Source organism: Schistocerca gregaria, chromosome 4, assembly GCF_023897955.1.
Source record: "Schistocerca gregaria isolate iqSchGreg1 chromosome 4, iqSchGreg1.2, whole genome shotgun sequence".
Classification (NCBI taxonomy): domain Eukaryota; kingdom Metazoa; phylum Arthropoda; class Insecta; order Orthoptera; family Acrididae; genus Schistocerca; species Schistocerca gregaria.
The window spans coordinates 433829731-433842251 of record NC_064923.1 but is presented as its reverse complement, the minus strand read 5'-3'; positions in this window follow the sequence as shown (position 1 = coordinate 433842251).

Here is a 12521-nt window from a genome sequence, read left to right as displayed (position 1 = left end):
TAGTCCCTACGTCGCCTCTCGATAGTATTCTATCTTGGGTGAGTCCATTCCGTTGTCCGGAAGGAGCGGCCGCCTCATTAAGTTGTCGCCTGGCGGCATTCTCGTTCTCTTTACTACGTAGCATGGCACCCCAATCTTAGCGTATGATAGGTACAGAGAAAGATCTTCGTAATCAGGCGCATGTGATTATACGCCCAGATACCAGAAGACAGCCGGCCGGAGTGGCCGTGCGGTTCTAGGCGCTACAGTCTGGAGCCGAGCGACCGCTACGGTCGCAGGTTCGAATCCTGCCTCGGGCATGGAAGTGTGTGATGTCCTTAGGTTAGTTAGGTTTCATTAGTTCTAAGTTCTAGGCGACTGACCACCTCAGAAGTTAAGTCGCATAGTACTCAGAGCCATTTGAAGCCACACCAGATACACGGTACGGGTCAGGCAGAGGCGGGCTACGAGATGTGACGTCATCGTGAACCCACTGTCAGGCCGCACTGCATTGAGGCTTAATACGCACCCGGTGTGCTCATGCCTAACACATACGAAAGTATGACGCCGGACATAAAATTTTCGTCTTTTCGTAAAACATGCGACGCCCCGCGTCCAGGCGTGTTTCTCGCTTACAACATCAAATATTTAACACAATATCTCATTCTAAAGTAACCAGAAGTTTGAGCTTGTTTAGCCCACCTTTTGGGCTGAGAATGCTGGCACAGCAGCTCAGCGTGTTCAGTCAGAGAGCTTGCTGGTCTCTGTAATAAAAAAAGTTAAGAAGGGATCAACAACGAACTTCAACAGATGTTATGTGACGTCTGATACGACTGAATACAACGATCAATAACGAACAAAATGCGAGAAAAAAAGAAAAATTAAAAAAAATAGAAGTAACGTGCTTGCCTACATGCAGCGCGTCCGGGTTCTATTCCTGGGCAGGTCGACGATGTTTTTCCGCTCGTGGATTGGGTGTTGGGTTATCCTCATCATCATCCCACCGTGGTACAACAACAAAGTTAGGAAACTACTGCGAAACAAAGAGAGCTTCACTCCAAGTTTAACGCAACCTAAATCTCTCAGACAAACAGAAGGTAAACGATGCCAAAGTCAGCATAAGGAGGGCTATGCCTGAAGCGTTCAGTGAATTCGAAAGTAAAATTCTATGTACCGACTTGACAGAAAATCCTGGGAAGTTCTGGTCTTACGTTAAATCAGTAAGTGGCTCGAAACAGGACATCCAGACACTCCGGCATGATGATAGCACTGAAACAGAGAATGACACGCGTAAAGCTGAAATACTAAACACCTTTTTTCAAAGCTGTTTCACAGAGGAAGACCGCACTGCAGTTCCTACTATAAATACTAGCACAAACGAAAAAATGGCTGACATCGAAATAAGTGTCCAAGGAATAGAAAAGCAACTGGAATCACTCAACAGAGGAAAGTCCACTGGACCTGACGGGATACCAATTCGATTCTACATAGAGTACGCGAAAGAACTTGCGGCCCTTCTAACAGCCGTGTACCGCAAGTCTCTAGAGGAACGGAAGGTTGCAAATGATTGGAAAAGAGCTCAGGTAGTCCCAGTCTTCAAGAATGGTCGTCGAGCAGACGCGCAAAACTATAGACCTATATCTCTGACGTCGATCTGTTGTAGAATTTTAGAACATGTTTTTTGCTCGTGTATCACGTCATTTCTGGAAACCCGGAATATGCTCTGTAGGAATCAACATAGATTCCGGAAACAGCGATCGTGTGAGACCCAACTCGCGTTATTTGTTCATGAGACCCAGAAAATATTAGATACAGGCTCCCAGGTAGATGCTATTTTCCTTGACTTCCGGAAGGCGTTCGATACAGTTCCGCACTGTCGCCTCATAAACAAAGTAAGAGCCTACGGAATATCAGACCAGCTGTGTGGCTGGATTGAAGAGTTTTTAGCAAACAGAACACAGCATGTTGTTATCAATGGAGAGACGTCTACAGACGTTAAAGTAACCTCTGGCGTGGCACAGGGGAGTCTTATGGGACCATTACTTTTCACAATATATATAAATGACCTAGTAGATAGTGTCGGAAGTTCCATGCGGCTTTTCGCGGATGATGCTGTAGTATACAGAGAAATTGCAGCATTAAAAAATTGTAGCAAAATGCAGGAAGATCTGCAGCGGATAGGCACTTGGTGTAGGGAGTGGCAACTGACCCTTAACATAGACAAATGTAATGTATTGCGAATACATAGAAAGAAGGATCCTTTATTGCATGATTATATGACAGTGGAACAAATACTGGTAGCAGTTACATCTGTAAAATATCTAGGAGCATGCGTGCCCAACGATTTGAAGTGGAATGATCATATAAAATTAATTGTTGGTAAGGCGGGTACCAGGTTGAGATTCATTGGGAGAGTCCTCAGAAAATGTAGTCCATCGACAAAGGAGGTGGCTTAAAAAACACTCGTTCGACCTATACTTGAGTATTGCTCATCAGTGTGGGATCTGTACCAGATCGGGTTGACGGAGGAGATAGAGAAGATCCAAAGGAGAGCGGCGCGTTTCGTCACAGGGTTATTTGGAAACCGTGACAGCGTTACGGAGATGTTTAGCAAACTCAAGTGGCAGACTCTGCAAGAGAGGCGCTCTACATCGGGGTGTAGCTTGCTCGCCAGGTTTCGAGAGGGTGCGTTTCTGGATGAGGTATCGAATATATTGCTTCCCCCTACTTATACCTCCCGAGGAGATCGCGAATGTAAAATTAGAGCGATTCGAGCGCGCACGGAGGCTTTCAGACAGTCGTTCTTCCCGCGAACCATACGCGACTGGAACAGGAAAGGGAGGTAATGACAGTGGCACGTAAAGTGCCCTCCGCCACACACCGTTGGGTGGCTTTCGGAGTATGAATGTAGATGTAAATGTAGATGTAGATCCCGTCTTCACCGACGAGCAAGTCGCCCAGTGTGGCGGCAACTGACTTGCAACCAGCAGCCGAACTTTCCTGAATGGCGCCTCCTGGCTATCGGTACTAGACTATCATTTTTGAGATTGTTTAATACACGATAGTTCGATTCTTTACGGAATCAGCTGTTTACTGTTTTAATAGAATCTCCTTGACGAAGACCATAGTGGATTTAGAGGGACAGATCAACCACAGACGATGTGTTTATTCTACAACAATTAATAGAGATAAAATGAGAATTCAGCTTGCAGAGTCACGTATGTGAACAGTAATAAACTTATGCAGTGTAACATACTAGATATCTCAGGTAGTAAAGTATAAGCCTTTAAAATCAAATATGTTGTTGTTGTTGCCTTCAGTCCAGCGATTGGTTTGATGCAACTCTCCATGCTTCTCTATTCTGTACAAGGTTCTTCATCTCCCAGTACCTACTGCAACCTACATCCTTCTGAATCTGTTTAGTGTATTCCTCTCTTGGTCTCCCTCTAGGATTTTTACCCTCCACGCTGCCCTCCAATACTAAATTGGTGATCCCTTGATGCCTGAGAATATGCCCTACCAACCGATCCCTTCTTCTAGACAAGCTGTGCCACAAACTCCTCCCCAATTCTATTGAATACCTCCTCATTAGTTATGTGATCTACCCATCTAACCTTCAACATTCTTTAGCACCACATTTCAAAAGCTTCTATTCTCTTCTTGTCTAAACTATTTATCGTCCATGTTTCACTTCCATACATGGCTGCACTCCATACAAATACTTTCAGAAACGAAATCCTGACATTTAAATCAATACTCAATGTTAACAAATTTCTCTTCTTCAGAAACGCTTTCCTTGCCATTGCCAGTCTACATTTTATATCCTCTCTATTTCGACCGTCATCAGTTATTTTGCCCCCCCCCCCCAAATAGCAAAACTAATTTACTACTTTGAGCGTCTCATTTCATGATGTAATTCTCGCAGCATCACCCGATTTAATTCGACAACATTCCATTATTCTCGTTTTGCTTTTGTTGATGTTCATCGTATATCCTCTTTTCAAGACACTGTCCATTCCGTTCAACTGCACTTCCAAGTCCTTTGCCGTCTCTGACAGAATTACAATGTCATCGGCGAACCTCGAAGTTTTTACTTCTTCTCCATGGATTTTAATACCTACTCCAAATTTTTCTTTTGTTTCCTTTACCGTTTGCTCAATATACAGATTGAATAACATCGGGGAGAGGCTACAACCCTGTCTCACTCCTTTCCCAAACACTGCTTCCCTTTCATGCCCCTCGACTCTAATAACTGCCATTTGGTTTCTGTACAAATTGTAAATAGCCTTTCGTTCCCTGTATTTTACCCCTGCCACCTTCAGAATTTGAAAGAGAGTATTCCAGTCAACATTGTCAAAAGCTTTCTCTAAGTCTACAACTGCTAGAAACGTAGGTTTGCCTTTTCTTAATCTTTCTTCTGAGATAAGTCGTAAGGTCAGTATTGCCTCGCGTGTTCCAACATTTCTACGGAATTCAAACTGATCCTCCCCGAGGTCCGCATCTACCAGTTTTTCCATTCGTCTGTAAAGAATGTGCGTTAGTATTTTGCAGCTGTGACTTTTTAAACTGATAGTTCGGTAATTTTCACATCTGTCAGCACCTGCTTTCTTTGGGATTGGAATTATTATATTCTTCTGGAAGTCTGAGGGTATTTCTCCTGTCCCATACATTTTGCTCACCAGCTGGTAGAGTTTTGTCATGACTGGCTCTCCCAAGGCGGTCAGTAGTTCTAATGGAGTGTTGTCTACTCTGGGGGCCTTGTTTGGACTCAGGTCTTTCAGTGCTCTGTCAAACTCTTCACGCAGTATCTAACCTCCTATTTCGTCTTCATCTACATCCTCTTCCATTTCCATAATATTGTCCTCAAGCACATCGCCCTTGTAAAAACCTTCTATATACTCCTTCCACCTTTCTGCTTTCCCTTCTTTGCTTAGAACTGGGTCGCCATCTGAGCTCTTGATATTCATACACGTGGTTCTCTTCTCTCCAAATGTCTATTTAATTTTCCTGTAGGTAGTCTCTATCTTACTCCTAGTGAGATAAGCTTCTACATCCTTACATTTGTCCTCTAGCCATCCCTGCTTAGCCATTTTGCACTTCCTGTCGATCTCATTTTTAGACGTTTGTATTCCTTTTTGCCTGCTTCATTTACTGCATTTTTATATTTTCTCCTTTCATCAATTAAATTCAATATTTCTTCTGTTACCCAAGGATTTCTAGCAGCCCTCGTCTTTTTACCTACTTTATTCTCTGCTGCCTTCACTACTTCATCCGTCAGTGCTACCCATTCTTCTTCTACTGTGTTTCTTTCCCCCATTGATGTCAATTGTTCCCTTGAAACTCTGTACAACCTCTGGTTCTTTCAGCTTATCCAGATCCCATGTCCTTAAGTTCCCACCTTTTTGCAGTTTCTTCAGTTTTACCCTACAGGTCATAACCAATAGAGTGTGGTAAGAGTCCACATCTGCCCCTAGAAATGTCCTACGATTTAAAACCTGATTCCTAAATCTCTGTCTTACCATTATATAATCTATCTGATACCTTTTAGTATCTCCAGGATTCTTCTATGTATACAACCTTCTTTTATGATTCTTGAACCAAGTATTAGCTATGATTAAGTTATGCTCTGTGCAAAATTCTACCAGACGGCTTCCTCTTTCATTTCTTAGCCCCAATCCATAATCACCTACTATGTTTCCTTCTCTCCCTTTTCCTACTGACAAATTCCAGTCACCCATGACTATTAAATTTTCGTCTCCCTTCACTACCTGAATAATTTCTTTTATCTCATTATACATTTCATCAATTTCTTCGTCATCTACAGAGCTAGTTGGCATATAAACTTGTACTACTTTAGTAGGTGTGGGCTTCGTGTCTATCTTGGCCACAATAATGCGTTCACTATTGTGTTTGTAGTAGCTTACCCGTACACCTATTTTTTTATTCCTTGTTAAACCTACTCCTGCATTACCCCTATTTGATTTTGTATTTATAACCCTGTATTCATCTGACCAGAAGTCATGTTCCTCCTGCCACCGAACTTCACTAATTCCCACTATATCTAACTTTAACCTATCCATTTCCCTTTTTAAATTTTCTAAACTACCTGCCCGATTAAGGGATCTGACATTCCACGCTCCGATCCGTAGAACGCCAGTTTTCTTTCTCCTGATAACGACGTCCTCCTGAGTAGTCCCCGCCCGGAGATCCGAATGGGGGACTATTTTACCTCCGGAATATTTTACCCAAGAGGACGCCATCATCATTTAATCATACAGTAAAGCTGCATGTCCTCGGGAAAAATGACGGCTGTAGTTTCCCCTTGCTTTCAGCCGTTCGCAGTACCAGCACAGCAAGGCCGTTTTGGTTAATGTTGCAAGGCCAGATCAGTCAATCATCCAGACTGTTGCCCCTGCAACTACTAAAAATGCTGCTGCCCTTCTTCAGGAACCACATGTTTGTCTGGCCTCTCAACAGATACCCCTCCGTTGTGGTTGCACCTACGGTACGGCCATCTGTATCGCTGAGGCACGCAAGCGTCCCCACCAACGGCAAGGTCCATGGTTCCATAAGAAAACGAATCTCCTAAAAACCATGCCATTTTAATAAACAAAGGAATGTGATAAGGGTGTCTAATCACCTACTCTTTTTCATAATTATACTAATAACATTATCAAAAACTAGGAGCTACACCAAGGTATCAAAGAGTGAAGATATAGTTTTTGACAATATTTGAGTTGACGCAGACGACGCCTGGATTCTGCAAAGAAAATATGCTAATGTACAACGTGGACTTCACACTCCAAATTATCTATGTAAACAATACGATGCGGAAACATCAAAAAGTAAGATTAAGGTGATGACTTCCAGTGTTGAAGACTCATTTGAAACCAAAACTACTGTCGTCAACATGATTCGTAGAAAAATGATTCTTTAGCTATTTACACTGTAAAATTGACATAAATGGAAATAATTTATGACTGTATTTAGAAGAATATGTAACACCACCTATAAAACGCTAAAAATTGGACCTGTCAAGCTACATGAGTGAAATTCCTGTAACTGTGGCTCTTCCACTACTTCTGTATTAGAATAAATGCTGAATGCATCCAGAGAGTACTCTAGATGAAATACAGAGCACGAAAATGAAGGTCCTGACAAGAACAGAAGGTTACTCAAAAGAAGAAAACGTAAGAAATGAATAAGTGAGACAAACACTAGGAATAGAGTCATTTGAACATAAAATAAATAAATATCACAAGATGTGGAATTAATACAGAGGATGGCCAACACATGACTTCCCAAATCAACGTCGCCTTTTTGACCGTCCGGCAGAAGGTATGTAGGACGAATTACGAAGAAACGCACGGATCATTTGCGAGACCGGGAGTCGATTGAAGCGTACTCCATGAAGCGGAGAATAAGAAAGCTTCCGGCGGCTTGTAGCAACGAGACAATTCCAGTCAGCGTAGAATGTCATATAATATGATTTTCTTCTTCATCGGTCCACTACTGCCGCTCTCCTTGTCGCACGCAGTATTAAACTGTACATCTTACCAGTTCCCTCGAAATAAAATCAAGGTGTCCGACGAAATACAAAGTAATATCCTGAATTAATAGTGTTCTGTGCTTTCTACTGCGTGTGGAAGCAAGGTGATCTGCGATTACTTGCCAAGGAAGTCTTTGGGAGCGCACCCGTTTCATTTAAAGTGTTGAATCGATCGGTATAAAAGGGCAACGTCTACCAAAATAGCAGTGTTGTTCTACAATTATCTCTCCAACTATTACTTGTCCATGGATACAACGTGAATTTGTCGGGAATATTCAAGGCTGAATTGCTCGTGCTCGGAAGTAGGAAACGTGACCTTCGTATCTCGCAAAGCGAGAGTATGTCAAGAACACTCTGTCTGAGGCCCGTTATCGGTCGAAACAGTGGCAGTGCAGAGTGTTAGAACAGCAATGTTAGGAAGGGAACGACAGAATACCGGAATGGATAACATGTTTTGTTAGCTATTATGAGGATTGTACCTTAAACACAGCGACCAAGCACAAGAACTACATAGAAAGTTTATTCGCATAGAACAATTACCGACTTCAGAATTTTGCAAATCCATCGTCAGATGGCTCGTACAAGTTTCGATGCTGAGGCTCCGCTTTGTGCTTGTTAGTTGTGTCGTGCTCTATGATAAACAAAAAATTTTCTTTTAAAATTCAATAAACATAGGGGAAAGACTTTTTGTTTTAAGGAAACATACAGGAAACTGTTTTAAAGTTGACTGACATATGATTTGGTGAAAACATATTGTGCATGCTCCTAAGAGTTGTAATCATGAATTCAGCTCTTTTAAAATTTCTGTGTTGTACTTGCATTAAATCTGATTTGTGAAATTCGCCTATTATTATATTAATAATCACTAACGTATGTTTTAGGGCGCAATAGACAAATGTTTAACATTCACAAAACGTGCCCCTGCTTCACATGGATGATAAAAATAAAACCGTTACTGTCAAAGATACCGAGGTAGCAAAGAACATTCATTTATAGACGTTATGTACTGTACATGAACATAGTACAATACCTCTTTGCTGCAGTTATGAAATTGACTTTAAAGATCGATAAAGGTACATTTTGTAGAATGGTTAGAAATATAGCATAATCAATTGAATAGCCAAGAATTATGTGAGAGGTAACTATGATTTTTTCAAACCATGAATGACTTGTAAAATGAAGAGCCAAAGAAACTGGTACATGTGCCTGGTACATGTACCCCCGCGAGCACGCAGAAGTGCCGCAACACGGCGTGGCATGGACTCGACTAATGTCTGAAGCAGTGCTGGAGGGAACTGCCACCGTGAATCTTGCAGGGCTGTCCGTCATTGTCCTGTTGGAATTGCCCGAGTCCGTTGGAATGCACAATCGACATGAATGGATGCTTACATACGTATAATCCATCGGAGTCGTAGTTGGACGTATCATGGGTCCCATATCACTCCAACTGCAGACCATTTCAGAGCCTCCATCAGCTTGAACAGTCCCCTGCCTATACGCAGGGTCCATGGATTCATCCCCGTCTCCATGGCCTTACACGTCCATCCGCTCGATACAATTTGAAACGAGACTAGTCTGGCCAGGCAACATGTTTGCGTCACCAACAGTCCAAAATTTGTGTTGACGCAACCAGGCGAGGCGTAACGTTTTGTGTCGTGGTGTCGTGCAGTCATCAAGGGTACACGAGTGGGCCTTCGGCTCTGAAACCTCATATCGATGATATTTCGTTAAATGATTCGCACGTTGACACTTGTTTATGGCCCAGCACTGAAATCTGGAGCGATTTGCGCAATGGTTACACTTCTGTCACGCTGGAGGATTTTCTTCAGTCGTCGTTAGTCCCGTTCTTGGAGGATCTTTTTCCGGCCTCAGCGGTGCACAATTGACAGGATACATCAAACAGGACGCTTACGTGTCATCTGTCAGAGTCGTAGCTAGATGTATCATGGGTCCCATATTGATTTTATTTCTTACCGGATTCCTGATATTCACGGTACCGTCAAATGGTCGTACAGAAAGTCCCCACTTCATCGCTACCTCGAAGATGCTATGTCTCATCAGTCGTGCACCGACTGTAACACAACGTTCACACTGACTTAAATCTTGATAACCTGCCATTGTAGTAGTAGTAACTGATCTAACAACTACGCCAGACACTTGTTGTCTTGTATAGGCATTGCCGTCTGTATTTGAATACGCATGCCTATACCAGTTTCTTCAGCGCTTCAGTGTAGATGTGAACTCTATAAAGAGATCCTTGGTTACGTTGGAATCAATGTAAAGCAAGTCAAATACTTATGAAAAAAGCACTGAGTATGCGATTAGGTGACAGACAGTGAGTAACGAACATGAACATGATGCTACAATGATGCAAATGAATTTAAACGTGTAATATAACTTTACATTACATAGAGTAACTAGCCATAAATATGACGCGTTCTACTGAGTGGTCAGTTACAACGTAAGAGATAAGCAGCAAATTTAAATATTACACTGAACTACGATAACATCAATGTGGCATGTACAATCAAATCATTGTTGAGCCATATCGTTATCAGACAACGTATGTAGACGTTAGAGGAAACTTGAACATGGACTATGGTAGTCATAGACGTTTTGTTAGCATTTAACAGCATATCTTCAATCATACCATCAAGGACAGTAGCAGCATAGTTTTCTCTACCTACAAAGAAACATAGTTATTTTATTGTTCTAATGCGATCCTTCGCGCTAATCCCTTAACTCAAGAAGAAATCGCTGGTTTTAATGCCTGCGTCTTCCATATTTCCTGCTCCAGGAGAGTCATCAACAAGAACGCTTTACGTTTTTACATCTCAGAAGGATTTGTCCGCTGCTACTGTTCAGCGTGCGTTCCGAAGATGCCACGAAACAGGCACCTCCTGCAATGGTATCAACATCTGGAAGGTCGGTTAGCAGCCAGGTTCGTGAACTTGTTACTTCACCGGCCGGTTTCTCAGCTATCTTGAGAGACCCATTACGACAGCAGTCAAACCAGCCGCAGAGAATGCAAACGACGGATGGACAAGGTCAAGCGATAGAAGCATTCGAAGACTAGTATTTCACGACACGATGCTAATGACTCGCAAGACAACATTTTATGTAATCGCAAAGGTGAACCGCTACCGAGTCCGAGTACTGGGAAGCGAAAATGGTCTTGCTTGTCTCGAACACGGACAGAATACTTTAACTGTATAAAGTTTATAGTCAAATTATCCTGTTCTTCCTTCTCCCCTTTCATTCCTTCTTTTCCCTAAGAACTACAAGAGTTGGACAAAAGTATGGGAACAGCACGACAAATGCATGCTGAATATAATTGCAGAAGCAAGCCAAGCCTACAGGTTGCGTTCTTGTATTTGACCACAGACTGCAACCGTTACCCGTGTTCAGAAGAATGTACTGGGTAGCTGCGAGTACGGTACAGTCCCTGGCCAATTTATTAGACGCACTACAGTTTTTAAGCAAATTTTAATTTATGTCTAACGAAATTTGTTTTTTAATACATAAACTGTGATAAAATGATTAGGTGTAGTCTACTACAACAAATAAATAAAACGTAGTATTTGTTGAAAATATTGTATTTCAGTAATTGCAACAAAAATTAAAACATTGTGAAAGTGAAAACATTAGTTTTAACATCTTGTTGAGCCACCTTTTGCAGCTATAAGAGCCTTAATACGACGTGGTATGCTGTCGATGCAGGACTGTACTGTGTCCTGCATTTGCGGATGATGATATCACACATGAATGATCTTCTCTAAGAGCTGTGTTTTTGTTGTGATGACATCTTTTGCCACCTCCTTCTTCATTAGTTCCCATGCTTTTTCTGTGGGGTTCATCTCGGGTCAATTACCTGGCCAGTCTAACAGAGGGATATTTTGTTTCTTAGAAAGGATTTAACTGACTTGGCTGTGTGACAGGGAGCAACATCATGCATAAAAATAAATGGTTCCGCATTCAGGAACCATTCTCTGAACTATAGTATTAAACATTTTGCAGGACTTCCATGTACTGATATTGCCTCATTATGCCTTTATCCACGTAAAGACGTCCTGTATCCTTGCATCAGATGACAGACCAAATTATCACCTTGGTTGCGTCTTTTATGGTCTGAATAATGCAGTCAGGATGAAATTTTTCTCCTGTTCGACGGCCCATTTGTTAGTTAACATTTCAAACGTGTTTTCATCGCTGAAGTATGTCTGTAAAAATAAAGAAACATAATTAATATACTATGATTAAATGTACTTAGGTTATATAATATCGTAAATAATAATTTTAAAGTTAAATTACCAGTCTCCAGAAGTCCACATCCTTATCACACCACTGTTTAGCCCACTTCAGACACTTTGCTTCCACTGTGGCTGTTAACTTTGGTTTTCTAGCGAGTCGACAGGCCTTGAAATCAATATCCTTCAACTTTCTGCGAACACTGTGTTCAAATACATTCACATTGGCCTCTTCCAGTAGAGATTTTATCTGTTTCGTTGTTGCAAATCTATTTTCTAGGCAAGTTTTTTTGAGAAATCTTTCCGACCTTGGGGTGAAAATTGGTCTTCGTCCACATTTATTCTTCCTTCTTGGGCTCATTTCTTCACCTGAACCAGTTTTCTTCTTTATGCGTCTCAAGCTAGCTTCTGACATTTCCAACCTTCGTGAAATTTCCCGACTGGAATACATTTTCGTATTGAAGAGGGCTTTGACCACAGCATTTTTACGTGGTGAAATGTCCCCTCTTTTACCCATTTTTAAATGTCACAATTAGTAACATCTGGCTGTCGAACAATCAACTGTGATGTCGATATTACGAAATTGACAATCAAAGCGAACACATATTACACCAGTTACAAGCGAGAACGCCACTGAACAGGTCTGTGCGCTGTGCTCTGTACATTGATACCTACAATTAAGTCAACAATCCAATGTCACGTGGCAACGACAGATTCAACTATGTAATAAGTGCCCTGAATGACTA